The sequence below is a fragment of the Patagioenas fasciata genome, chromosome 34 (genome assembly GCF_037038585.1).
Source record: "Patagioenas fasciata isolate bPatFas1 chromosome 34, bPatFas1.hap1, whole genome shotgun sequence".
NCBI lineage: Eukaryota > Metazoa > Chordata > Aves > Columbiformes > Columbidae > Patagioenas > Patagioenas fasciata.
Genome location: NC_092553.1, coordinates 1,632,995 through 1,645,922, shown reverse-complemented (window position 1 = coordinate 1,645,922; position 12,928 = coordinate 1,632,995). Strand labels below are relative to the sequence as shown.

At 59.0% G+C, this 12,928-nt stretch overlaps 3 long non-coding RNA genes across 4 annotated transcripts in view; 2 read left to right on the top strand and 1 right to left on the bottom strand.

Moving 5' to 3' along the window:
* The first annotated feature begins 403 nt into the window (after window positions 1–403).
* The window catches only part of LOC139826090 (uncharacterized), a 567,662-nt gene continuing 555,137 nt past the window's right edge, over window positions 404–12,928 (top strand). The window contains exon 1 of the long non-coding RNA XR_011736157.1: window positions 404–487. This is a non-coding gene — a long non-coding RNA (uncharacterized lncRNA). The remainder of the gene's footprint in view (window positions 488–12,928) is intronic.
* LOC139826091 (uncharacterized) lies at window positions 1,536–4,280 on the top strand. Its single transcript, XR_011736159.1, has 3 exons — window positions 1,536–1,796; window positions 1,926–2,017; window positions 4,218–4,280. It is a non-coding gene; the product is annotated as an uncharacterized lncRNA (long non-coding RNA).
* Window positions 12,537–12,928, bottom strand: part of LOC139826093 (uncharacterized) — a 370,736-nt gene continuing 370,344 nt past the window's right edge. For both annotated transcript variants that reach the window (XR_011736161.1, XR_011736162.1), the window contains exon 4: window positions 12,537–12,672. This is a non-coding gene — a long non-coding RNA (uncharacterized lncRNA). The remainder of the gene's footprint in view (window positions 12,673–12,928) is intronic.

Here is a 12,928-nt window from a genome sequence, read left to right as displayed (position 1 = left end):
GCCCCCATTGCCCCCCATTGCCCCCCATTGCCCCCATTGCCCCCCATTGCCCCCATTGTACCCACTGCCCCCATTGTCCCCCATTGTCCCCCATTGCCCCCCACTGACCCCATTGCCCCCCACTGACCCCATTGCCCCCCATTGACCCCATTGCCCCCCATTGCCCCCATTGTCCCATTTCAGGTAAAAGAGGACATAAACAAGAGAGAAAAAACAAAACACAACACATTTGGGTACTCCTGGGTCCTTTGGGGCACTCCTGGGTCCCTCCTGAACTCCTGGGTCCTTTGGGGCACTCCTGGGTCCCTCCTGAACTCCTGGGTCCTTTGGGGCACTCCTGGGTCCCTTGGGGTACTCCTGGGTCCCTCCTGAACTCCCCATAGACCCCCATAATTTCCCCCTCAGGGACCCAGGAGTGCCCCATAGTGACCCATAAGTGACTCATGGAGCCCCCTAAGTGTCTTCGGGTCCCTTCGGGTCCCTTCGGGTGAGTGCGGGCCCCACTCGGGTCCCTTCGGGTCCCTTCGGGTGTGTTCGGGTCCCACTCGGGTCCCTTCGGGTGCGTTCGGGTCCCTTCGGGTGCGTTCGGGTCCCTTCGGGTGCGTTCGGGTCCCTTCGGGTGCCTTCGGGTGCCTTCGGGTCCCCTCGGGTGCGTTCGGGCCCCACTCGGGTCCCTTCGGGTACGTTCGGGTCCCTTCGGGTGCGTTCGGGTCCCTTCGGGTCCCCTCGGGTCCCTTCGGCTCCCTTCGTGTATCTTCGGCTCCTCTCGGAGCCGCCTCCGCGCATGCCACGCACAGTGGGCGTGGCCACGCACCCCCCCCCGCTTCCCATTGGCCGCCGCCTGAGGAAGGGGGCGTGGCCTCGCTCGCAGCCACCGCCGCGGCGGGAAACGATCGTGAGGCGGGAAAAGGGGAAGAAAGGGGGCGGGGGGAGGAAGAGGAGGGGCCGGGGGGGGAGCGGAACACGGGTTTTGGGGTAAAAAGGGGGGGATTTGGGAGTTTGGCGCCTTTTGGGGCACTTTCGGGTGGGTTCGGGTCCCTTCGGGGAGACTTCGGGTCCCTTCGGGGAGACTTCGGGCCCCTTCGGGTGGGTTCGGGCCCCTTCGGGGAGACTTCGGGTCCCTTCGGGTGCGTTCGGGTCCCTTCGGGTGCGTTCGGCTCCACTCGGACCCCTTCGGGTGCGTTCGGGTCCCTTCGGGTGCGTTCGGGTCCCTTCGGGTGGGTTCGGGTCCCTTCGGGTGGGTTCGGGTCCCTTCGGGTTTGTTCGACTCCACTCGGGCCCCTTCGGGTGGGTTCGGGTCCCTTCGGGTGCGTTCGGCTCCACTCGGACCCCTTCGGGAAGACTTCGGGTCCCTTCGGGTGCGTTCGGCCCCTTCGGGTGCGTTCGGGTGCGTTCGGCTCCACTCGGACCCCTTCGGGAAGACTTCGGGTCCCTTCGGGTGCGTTCGGCCCCGGCCGGGACTCGGGCGCCGTTCGGCTCCGCTCGGGCGCCGTTCGGCTCCGCTCGGGCGCCGCTCGGCTCCGCTCGGGCCCATTCGGCTCCGCTCGGCTCTTTCCGTCTCCGCTCGTTTTCCCGCGCTTTCCCTCAGAGCGCGAAGCGAAGCGCGGGGACCCCCGGGGCCGCTTTTTTCGCGCTTTTCCCGAGGTGACAACAGCGGGGGCTTTGGGGACACAGCTCGGGGAGCATCACCGGGAGGGTTTTGGGTTGAAAAAGCGCTATTTTGGGTCAATTTTGAGGTGGTTTGTGGCCCTCCTGGCGGGGCAAGATGGCGGTTGCGGACATCGAGGGGCTGCTGGGTGAGTAATGAGGGGGAATTAGGGGTGATTAGCGCGAATTAGGGGGTAATTAGGGGGCAGCGGGGATATGGGGGGGTGGGGGGGGTGTTAATTAGCGCTGCTGAGGGTGTTAATTGTTAATGAATGCAGAGGAGGAGCCGTTGCAGCAGCTGCACCCCGGGCTGGCCCCGCTGAGGGGGATTGGGGGGGTGGGAGCGGAGCTGGAGAGGGAGGTGAGACAGGTAAGGGGGCATTGGGGACAATGGGGACAATGGGGGTGGTGGGGACATTGGGGTCAGTGGGGTGAATGGGACATTGGGGGTAATGGGGATCAATGGGGTCAATGGGACATTGGGGTCAATGGGGTGAATGGGACATTGGGGTCAATGGGACATTGGGGTCAATGGGACATTGGGGTCAATGGGGTGAATGGGACATGGGGGTGAATGGGACATTGGGGGGAATGGGACATGGGGGTGAATGGGGACAATGGGGGGACACTGGGGTCAATGGGGTGAATGGGACATTGGGGTCAATGGGACATTGGGGGCAATGGGGTGAATGGGACATTGGGGTCAGTGGGGACAATGGGGAGATATTGGGGTCAATGGGGTGAATGGGACATTGGGGGTAATGGGGATCAATGGGGTCAGTGGGGTGAATGGGACATTGGGGTCAATGGGGGTGGTGGGGACATTGGGGTCAATGGGGTGAATGGGACATTGGGGTCAGTGGGGACATTGGGGCCAATGGGGTGAATGGGACATTGGGGTCAATGGGGGGACATTGGGGTCAATGGGGGTGATGGGGACATTGGGGTCAATGGGCTCAATAGGACATTGAGGTCAATGGGACATTGGGGGTGAATGGAGATCAATGGGGGTCAATGGGACATTGGGGACAATGGGGGGACATTGGGGGCAATGGGGGGACATTGGGGTGAATGGCGATATTGGGGTATTGGGGATATTGGGGTCAATGGGGGGACATTGGGGCCAATGGGGTGAATGGGACAATGGGGGCCAATGGGGTCAATGGGACATTGGGGCCAATGGGGTGAATGGGACATTGAGGTCAATGAGGACAATGGGAGGACATTGGGGTGAATGGGGATATTGGGGTGATGGGGACATTGGGGTCAATGGGGTCAATGAGGGGCAATGGGGATCAATGGGGCCAATGGGGGTCAATGGGACATTGGGGTCAATGGGGGTAATGGGGACATTTGGGACAATGGGGACATTGGGGATGTTGGGGAAAATTGGGGTCAATGGGGGCATTGGGGTCAATGGGGACAATGGGGTGAATGGGACATTGGGGCCAATGGGGGGCAATGGGGACCAATGGGGGCAATGGGGTGAATGGGACATTGGGGTCAATGGGACATTGGGGACAATGGGGGTGGTGGGGACATTGGGGTCAATGGGGTGAATGGGACATTGGGGTGAATGGGACATTGGGGTCAATGGGGACAATGGGGGGACATTGGGGTCAATGTGACATTGGGGTGAATGGGGATATTGGGGTAATGGGGTCAATGGGACATTGGGGTCAATGGGGGTAATGGGGACATTTGGGACAATGGGGACATTGGGGATGTTGGGGGAAAATTGGGGTCAGTGGGGGCATTGGGGTCAATGGGGACAATGGGGGGACATTGGGGTCAATGGGGTGAATGGGATATTGGGGTCAATGGGACATTGGGGACAATGGGGGGACATTGGGGTCAATGGGGTGAATGGGACATTGGGGTCAATGGGGACAATGGGGGGACATTGGGGTCAATGGGGTGAATAGGACATTGGGGTCAATGGGACATTGGGGACAATGGGGGGACATTGGGGTCAATGGGGACAATGGGGGGACATTGGGGTCAATGGGACATTGGGGTGAATGGGGATATTGGGGTAATGGGGTCAATGGGGGGACATTGGGGTCAATGGGACATTGGGGTCAATGGGGATATTGGGGTCAATGGGGGGACATTGGGGTCAATGGGGGGACATTGGGGTGAATGGGGGACATTGGGGGCAATGGGGACATTGGGGTCAATGGGATGAATGGGACATTGGGGTCAATGGGGACATTGGGGCCAATGGGGTGAATGGGACATTGGGGGCAATGGGGGTCAATGGGGGGACATTGGGGTCAATGGGGGGACATTGGGATCAATGGGGACATGGGGGTCAATGGGGGAACATTGGGGCCAATGGGGTGAATGGGACATTGGGGGGCAATGGGGGTCAATGGGACATTGGGGTCAATGGGGTGAATGGGACATTGGGGTCAATGCGAAATTGGGGGGAAATTGGGGGTCAATGGAACATTGAGGGTATTGGGGACATTGGGGATCAATGGGAGTCAATGGGGACATTGGGATCAATGGGGTCAATGGGACATTGGGGGCTCAGGGTGACCCCGCTGACCTCTGGTGACCCCCAGGCATGGGCGGGGCTGGCGCTGGCCCGCAGCCAATGGCTGCGCTGGGAGGGGCTGTGGGCGGGGCTCAGGAGCTGCTGCGCCAGGACCCGGTGGTGAGTGCCCCAAACCCCCAAAATCATGCCCCCCTGAAACGCTGCACTTCAAAACCCTGCACCCCTAAATCCTTCCCCCAAAACCCTGCCCCCCCAAACCCTACACCCCAAGGTCCTTCCCCCACCTCCTGGAACCCTAAACCCTGCACCCCAAAGAATTCCCTCCCAAACCTTGCACCTCCAAATCCTGCACCTCAAAGGCCTGGAAACCCAAGCCCTTCAACCCCATCCCTGCAACACCAAATCCTGTACCCCAAACCCAGCACCCCAGAATCCTGCACCCCAAATCCTGCCTACCAAACCTTTCACTGCAAACCCCTGCACCCCGAGGTTGTGCTGCCCTAAACACTGAACCCCCAAATCCTGCAGACCCAGATCCTTGCCTCCCAAAACTCTGCACCCCAACATCCTGCACCCCAAATCTCTCACCCCCAAATCCTCCCCCCACCACCCTGCAGCCTCAAATCCTTCACCCCCATCCCCTGCACCCCAAAACTCCACACCTCCAAATCCTGAACCCTGAAACCCCGCACCCCCAAATCCTGAGCCCCAGTCCTGTGCACCCCACACTCTGCAACCTTAAATTTCCCCCCAAGCCCCTGCACCCCAAACGCTGCACTCTGAGACCTGACTTCTAAACCCTGCACCCCCAAACAGTGCACCCCCAAATCCTGCACCCCTAACCCTCCACCCTCTTAACACTGCACCCCCAAAACCTGAACCACCAAATCTTTCACCCCCAAAACCTCCCTCCTCCAAACCCTGCCCTTCAAAGTGCTGCACCCCCAAATCCTTCTCCCCAACATCCTGCACCCCCAGATCCTGACCCCAAAACCCTGCACCCCAAATCCTGTACCCCAAAGCCCTGCACTCTCAAATCATACATGCCCAGAACGTGCACCCTAAACTGTGCACCCCAAAATCCTAAACCCCTTAACCCTGCACCCCCAAATCCTCCAGACCCATGTGCCGAACCCAGCACCCCAAAATCTACCCCCCAAAACCTACATCCCCAAATCCTGCACCCCCAGGTCCTGAACAGCCAAAATCTGCACCCCCAATTCTGCCTCCCCAAGACCTGCACCCCCAATTCTGCCTCCCCAAGACCTTCACCCCCAGTCCCTGCTCCACTAAATCCTACACCCCAAACCCTGCACCCCCAACCTCCTGGACCCCAAATCCTGCCCCCACAAGTTGCACCCCAAAACCCTGTTACCCCACATCTTGTACCCCCAGATCCTTCCCCCAACACCCTGCAATCCCAAACCCTGCACCCCCAATTCTGGCGCTAAACCCTGCACCCCCAGAACCCTGCACCACTGAACCTTGCACCCCAAAACCCTGCTCCCCCAATCCTCCCCCCCAAAACCCTGCACCCCACAAGTTGCACCCTGAAATCCCTGCACCCCAAAATCCCTGCACCCCCAAATCCTCCAACCCCCAAGTCCTGCACCCCCAGGTGCTGAACACCTGAACCCCTCACCCCAGACCCCTCACCCCAAAGCCCTGCACCCCAAATCCTGCCTCTAAACGCTGACCTACAAGGTTCTGTACCCCAACAGCCTGCTCACCCAGATCCTGCACCCCAGAACCCTGCACCCCCATATTCTGATCCCTACAGCCTGCACCCCCAGCTCCTGCACCCCCAAAACCTGTACCCCTGAATCCTGCACCCTTCAACCCTGCAGCCCACAACGCTGCACCCCCAACCTCTGCAGCCCCAGTTCCTTAACGTGTGAAACCTGCGCCCCCAAGTCCTGCACCTCAAAACCTTACACCCGGAATCCTGCCCCCCAAACCATGCACCCCAAAATCAAGGCCCCTCAAACTTGCACTCAAAAGTCCGCACCAAGAAACCCTCCCCGCCCAGTTCCTAAAGACATGGAACCTGCACCCCCAAATCCCGCACCCCAAAACCCTGCCCCCCAGTACCCCAGACCACCAAATCTTGCACCTCCAAATCCTGCCCCCTTTAGCCCTGCACTTCAAACCCTGCACCCCAAATCCTGCAACCAGCCCTTGTACCCCTAAATCCTTGACCTCCACATCCCGAATCTCCAAACGCAGCAACCCCAAAACCCTACACCCCCAATCCCTGCACCCCCAAATCATTGTCCTTCAAATCCCACACCCAACGCTCGTACACCCCCAGATCTTGCACCCCCACACACTGCACTCCAAATCCTGCACCCCCAAATCCTCCAGCCCCATGCCCCAAACCCCCAAACCCTGCACCCTCAAGTCTTGCACCCCCAAACCATTCTGCCCCAAATCCTGCAACCCCAAACCCCACACCTCCTGCACCCCAAAATTCGACACCTCCAAATTCTAAACCCTTAAACCCTGCATCCCCCAAATCCTTCCCCCCAAAACAGTGCCCCCCAAACCCTGCACCCCAGATCCTGCAGCCCCTAACTCTGCACCCCAAACGCTGCACCCTCAGATCCTGCGTCCCCCAACCCTGCACCCCAAATCCTTTACCGCAAAATTCCCCAAACCTGCAAACACAAATCCTGCACCCCCAGTTCCTGAACATGCGAACCCTGCACCCCCAAACCCTCAGCCCAAAGCCCTGCACCCCCAAATCCTGCCGTACACAACCCTTCCCCCCAAACCTCTTCAACCCAAGGTACTGAAACCCTAAGCCCTGCCCCCGCAAACCTACATCCCCAAATCCTGCACCCCCAGGTCCTGAACACCCAAAATCTGCACCCCCAAATCCCTTAACTCCAATAACCTGCACCCCCAATTCTGCCTCCCCAAGACCTGCACCCCCAAACCCTGCACCATTAAACCCTGCACACCGAAACCCTGTACCCCAAATCCTGACCCCCCACAAGTTGCACCCTAAAAACCTGCACCCCAAATCCTGTCCAACCCAACCCTTCACCCCAAACCCCTTCACCCCAAGATCCTGCTGACCTAAACCCTGCTCCCCAAAACCCTGCTACCCCCAATCTTGCACCCCCCAACTCTGCACCCCCAGATCCTGCTGCTCCAAACCCTGCACCCCCAAATCCTCCAGCCCCACGTCCCGATCTCCCAAACCCTGCACCCCACAACCCTGCACCTCACAACCCCTTCACCCCCAAATCCTGCACCCCCAGCCCTACCCAATAAAATTTCCACCCCCAAATCCTGCCCTACCAAGCCCTCCACCCCAAGCCCCTGCACCCCAAGATCCTGCTCTCCTATACCCTGCACCCCCATATCCTCCTTCCCCAAACCCTGCACCCCAAAACACTGCACTCCAAACCACTGCACCCCTAAATCCTGCAACCCCAAATCCTGGCCCCCAAACCTGGCACCCCAAACTCCTGCACCCAAATATCCTACTGCCCTAAACCCTGAACCCCCAAATCCTGCACCCCTGGAACCTGCAACCCCAGACTCTGCAGCCACAAATCAGGCCCCGCAAAATCCTTGCACCCCCAAATCCTGCACCACCTAATCCTCCAACCCCCTAATACAACCCCCTAACCCCTTCTCCCCAGGGTCCATTGTGACACCCTGGGGATCCCCCTTGTCCCCAGGGCCCATTGTGACACCATGAGGGACCCCCTTCTCACTGAGGACCCATTGTGACACCATGGGGACCTCCCCTTGTCCTCAGGGCCCATTGTGACACCTTTGGAATCCCCGTTGTCCCCAGAGCCCATTGTGACATCCTGGGAACCCCCTTTGTGCCCAGGGCCCATTGTGACATCCTGGAGACGCCCTTTGTCCCCAGAGCCCGTTGTGACATCTAAGGACCCCCCAATTGTGCCCAGGGCTCATTGTGACATCCCAGGACCCCCCATTGTCCCCAGGGCCCATTGTGACGTCCCAGGCCCCCCCTTTGTCCCCAGGGTCCATTGTGAGATCCTGGGGACCCCCCTTTGTCCCTAGGGCCCGTTGTGACATCCTGGGGACCTCGTTTGTCACTAGGGTCCATTGTGGCACCATGGGGATGCCCTTTGTCCCCAGGACCCATTGTGACATCCTGGGCACCCCCTTTGTCCCCAGGGCCTATTGTGACAGGCTGGGGACTCCCTTTGTCCCTAGGGCCCATTGTGACATCCTGGGGACCTCGTTTGTCCCCAGGGTCCATTGTGGCACCATGGGGACCCCCTTTGTCCCCAGGGCCCATTGTGACATCACAGGACCCCCTTTGTCCCCAGGACCCATTGTGACATCCTGGGCACCCCCTTTGTCTCCAGGGCCCATTGTGCCATCCTGGGGACCCCACATTGTTCCCAGGACCCATTGTGATGTCCACAATGGCCCCGTTGTCCCAAGGGGTCATTGTGACATCCTGGGGACCTCCTTTGTCCCCAGGGCCCATTGTGACGTCCCAGGACCCTCCATTTTTCCAAGAGCCCATTGTGACATCCTGGCGACCCCGCTTTTTCCTCAGGGCCCATTGTGGCACCATGGGGAGCCCCTCTGTCTCCAGGGCCCATTGTGACATCCTCAGGACCCCCCTTTGTCCCCAGGGCCCATTGTGACACCGTGGGTACCCTGCTTGTCCCCAGGGCTCATTGTGACATCCTGGGGACCCCCCGTTGTCCCAGGTCCCATTGTGACATCCCAGGACCCCCCTTTTTCCCCAGGGCCCATTGTGACTTCCTGGGGACCCCCTTTGTCCCCAGGGCCCATTTTGGCACCATAGGGACGCCCTTTGTCACTGGGGCCCATTGTGACATCCCAGGACACCCCTTGTCTCCAGGGCCCATTGTGATATTCAGGGAACTGCTATTTGTCCCCAGGGTCCATTGTGACATCCCAGGACACCCCCTTGTCCCCAGGGCCCTTTGTGACATTCAGGGGACCCCTCTTTGTCCCCAGGGCCCGTTGTTGCATCCTGGGGTCCCCCCTTGTCCCCAGGGCCCATTTTGACATTCAGGAGAGCCCTCTTTGTCCCCAGGGCCCATTGTGACATCCTGGGGACCCCCACTTGTCCCCTGGGCCCATTGTGACGTCCCAGGATCCCCCATTGTCTGCAGGTCCCTATGTGACATTCAGGGGACCCCACTTTGTCCCCAGGGCCCACTGTGACGTCCTAGGACCTCCCTTTGTCCCCAGGGCCCATTGTGACACCATGGGGACCACCCCTTTCTCCCCAGTGCCCATTGTGACATCCTGGGGACCCCACTTGTCCCCAGAGCCCATTATCACATCCTTGGGACCCCTGTGTCCCCAGGGCCCATTGTGACGTCCCAGGACCCCCCATTGTCCCCAGGGTGCATTGTGACACCGTGGGGACCCCCTCTGTCCCCAGAGCCCATTGTGACATCCTGGGGAGCCCCCTTTGTCCCCAGGGCCCATTGTGACATTTCTGGACCCCCCACTGTCTCCAGGGCCCATTGTGAACATCCTGGGGACCCCTCTTTGTCCCCAGGGCCCATTGTGACATCCTGGGCTGCCCCGTATGTCACCAGGGCCCATTTTGACACCGTGGGGACCCCCTGTTGTCCTCAGGGCCCATTGTGACATCCCAGGACCCCCAATTGTCCCCAGGGCCCATTGTGACATCATGGGGAACCCTCTTGTCACTGGGGACGCATTGTGACACAATGGGGACCCCACCTTTGTCTCAAGTGCCCATTGTGACATCCTGGGGACCCCCTTTATCCCCAGGACCCATTGTGACGTCCCAGGGCCCCGTTTGTCCCCAGGGCCCATTGTTACAGGGTGGGACCCCCCTTGTCCCCGGGGCCCATTGTGACATCCTGGTGACTCCCTTTGTCCCCAGGGCCCATTGTGGCACCATGGGGACCCTCTTTGTCACTGGGGCCATTGTGACATCCCAGGACCCCACTTTGTCTTAGAAGGTCACTGATCGGACTACTGGTACATCCTGACTCTGCTTTCTCAATAAACATTGAAGAACACCTGGGGTTTGTTTGCTCCAAGGGAAAACTTCCCTGCCACGGTTCCTGGTTCCCGGTCCTGTTTCCCGGTCCGGTTTGGCTTCGCTGTCAGAACAGCTGCTGCCTCCACAGCCGCGCTCAAAGTCCCCGTTGTGACACCGGGATGGCGGGAGAAGGGGGGTGGCGGGGGCGGCAGCGGCGGCGATTGGGGGGGGGCAGTCGGGGCTGGGCGGACAAGCGGCGGCTGCTGCGGCTCCTCAGGCAGCGACAGCAGCAGCGATCGGGGGGACGTGGGGGGCGGACAAGCGGCGGCTGCTGCGGCTCCTCAGGCAGCGACAGCAGCAGCGATCGGGGGGACGTGGGGGGCGGACAAGCGGCGGCTGCTGCGGCTCCTCAGGCAGCGACAGCAGCAGCGATCGGGGGGACGTGGGGGGCGGACAAGCGGCGGCTCCTCCGGCCGCGGCCAGGACGTGGCTTCGCCGGCACCGGGGCCCGAGACCGCGCGCTGTGGGGCTGCGGGGCGGCTGTGGGGCCGGGGGGCTCCGGGGGTCCCGCAGCGGCCGCTGTGGGGCGGGATGGGGCGGCTGTGGAATTACCTGTGGGGCACTCATGGGGCTGCTGTAGGGGCTCTAAAGAGGCATGTCTGGAGCACTTATGGGGCGACTATGGGGCAGGTGCTGGGCTACTACAGCGGGACCTGTGGGGCAGCCATAGGGCTGCTATGGGGTTGGTTATGGGTCACAGATGGGAGGGGGTAGCTGGGTGTGGCCCCGCCTACATGGGGTGGGGTCAGTGCCGAGGGGCGGGTACTGAGAGGGCACGCCCACGGGGAGCCCCTCTGGGGGGCGGAGCCTCTGTGTCATGCCCCATGGGAGTTGGTCTGGGGGCGGGCATTCTCTGGGGCACGCCCCCATGGGAGGAGCCTCTTGGGGTAGGGAGAGGGTGCGGTCAACATGGCACGGCCCCAAGGGGGCGTGGCTTAGCTCGGGAAGAGGTGGAGCCGAGAAGGGGCTGCGGGACCCGGCTCTCCAGGCGGCTCTGAGACGGAGCGGAGCGGGCCGGGCGGGGCCGGGCCGGGCACTCCCCGGGGCCTCGCAGAAACAGCGGCGCAGCGAGTCCGCTCCGGGCTCCAACGGTGCGCGCACGTGGCCGCCGAGAGCGCCCCGTGCACCTCGCAGCGCCCATTTCTGCGCATGCGCATTGGGAAGCCCTCGAGACAACCCTTCCCCCGCGGCCCGCCCCTTCTCTTCCCTCTCCGCAATCTGATTGGCCAGCTAAGCACGTCAATTTCCATTCTCTCCGCCTATCATCACCCGTCCCCGTTTGCCCCGCGCTGCGCTCTGATCCAGTGTCTATTTACACTTAAATACATTTAAACTTCCATTTTAACACTCAGGTATCTTTTCAAATGTACAGATTTTGACATATTTACAATTATATATATTTAGACTGGGATATCGATTTACATTTATTAATAAATTAAAGGTATGTATACGGATGTGAGTGGATATATATAGATGATATTTATTACCTATTTAGACTATGTAACACGTAGTAATTATACAGAGCTCTGCCTACTCACACTTTTTTCTATTTTAAGTTCCTATCTAGATATTTTCTTCTTTTTCAAGTCCTTCACTTTTTAATCTACAAATAGATAAGATGTTTGTATTCTTAAAACCATCAACAGAAATTTTTTACATTCTCAAATCCTTTATATAACAGAGTAGAAAAGGGGTTTTATTTTAAAATCATTTTATATCTACATGAATACCATTCTGCAATATATAAATACAAACGACAGACTTCTCTCTGTTTGAAATTCTCACGCTCATATTTACAGGGTTTAATAAGTTTTATCCTCCCCCAGGAATTTTCAGGCATTTTTGGACTGTGACCCCCTCTTTTCAGGGGGACTCCCTTTTGAGCCCCACATTGTGGGGGATTTGAGGGATTTTCTTGCAGTCAGTGAACATTGTATGGAACCGAACTGAACTGAACAGGGCTCTGAGGCCTCTGTGTCCTGCAAGAGAGCAGGAGAGCAGGAGCGGAGCAGCCCCCGTGTCTACGTGACTGTACAGCCTTCTTCAGTGTTGGAACCGAGCTGCTTCGCCTTCTGTTTGTCCACGTGCACACACACCATTCCTCACTGGAAAACAGGCAGAAACCTTTCCACACGCACCCAGGTCTGTGCACCCAGGCCTTGTCTATTCCTGTCGGGTTTGCTGGGCTCTGTCAGGCTCCTCTGGCTCTGTCGTGCTGTGACAGCCTCTGTCAGGCCCTGCCAGACTCCACTGTTCGCTGTCAGGCGCTGTCGGGATTTGTCGGCCCCTGTTGAGTTCTATCAGGCTCTGTCAAGCCCTGTTGGGCTCTGTCGCGCTTTGTCAGGCTCTGCCTGGCTTTATCATGTTCCATAAGTGCTCCAAAAACTGGATGCTCTTGCGATGCTTGTATTCACACAATTATCGCATATTCATTACAATTTGGGGGAATTTTTAGCATCAAACGCATCTATAGTAAGAAAAAATGTCATAAACCTAGGGTTAGACTGAGGTTAATAATTTCATGGTCTTTGCTGCCATCTAGCGTCCCTTAAGAGAATGCACAGAACACACATTCGGAGGTGCCTGCAGGTATGTGCCTGTTCTTGGACGAACCTGTGCGCGAAAGCCTTAGTGCCTATAAACGTTGGTCTGTCCACATGCGAGTGCCTTGATGTCAGCTCCATTTGTGCTAAAGCTGGAGCATCATCGTTCAGACGTGTGCG